Source organism: Monoraphidium neglectum (assembly GCF_000611645.1).
Source record: "Monoraphidium neglectum strain SAG 48.87 unplaced genomic scaffold scaffold01869, whole genome shotgun sequence".
Taxonomy (NCBI): domain Eukaryota; kingdom Viridiplantae; phylum Chlorophyta; class Chlorophyceae; order Sphaeropleales; family Selenastraceae; genus Monoraphidium; species Monoraphidium neglectum.
Genome location: NW_014011759.1, coordinates 1 through 463, shown reverse-complemented (window position 1 = coordinate 463; position 463 = coordinate 1).

Below are 463 nucleotides of genomic sequence, written 5' to 3'. Positions count from 1 at the left end.
TGCCTAAGCATACTTGCAGTGGGCAGAAAGGGTTGAACGTTTGCTTTATTTGGTTTGGTTTGTTGCAATTGTCTAGGCCAGCTGTACTCCTCCAGCCGCTGTGACCAACCAGTGTACATCAGCAAGGGGTCACTCTGCCGTGCACCCTGGTGACCGATTTGGCGCCGCCAAACGGCAACAAGCAAAGGCGTGTGACAGCAGTCATACCTCGTCTGAGATGTTGAGACGATTCAAGAACACGCAGAGCACACACCCAGGCCTAGGAGCGAGGCACGCCTGGCCCTTGCGCCTTGCGTAGGGCCTCTCCACGGCACAGGCGCGCTGTAGGCTTGGCCGCCTGCAGCACCCTCACCCCCCCATCGCACGCCCTGGTAGCAAGGGCTTTGATTTCGAGTGTGTTGTGCCCTTTCCAGCCACGCTTTGCTTATCCTTTGCGGGCCAACGCTTTTGCTTTGCTCTGTTA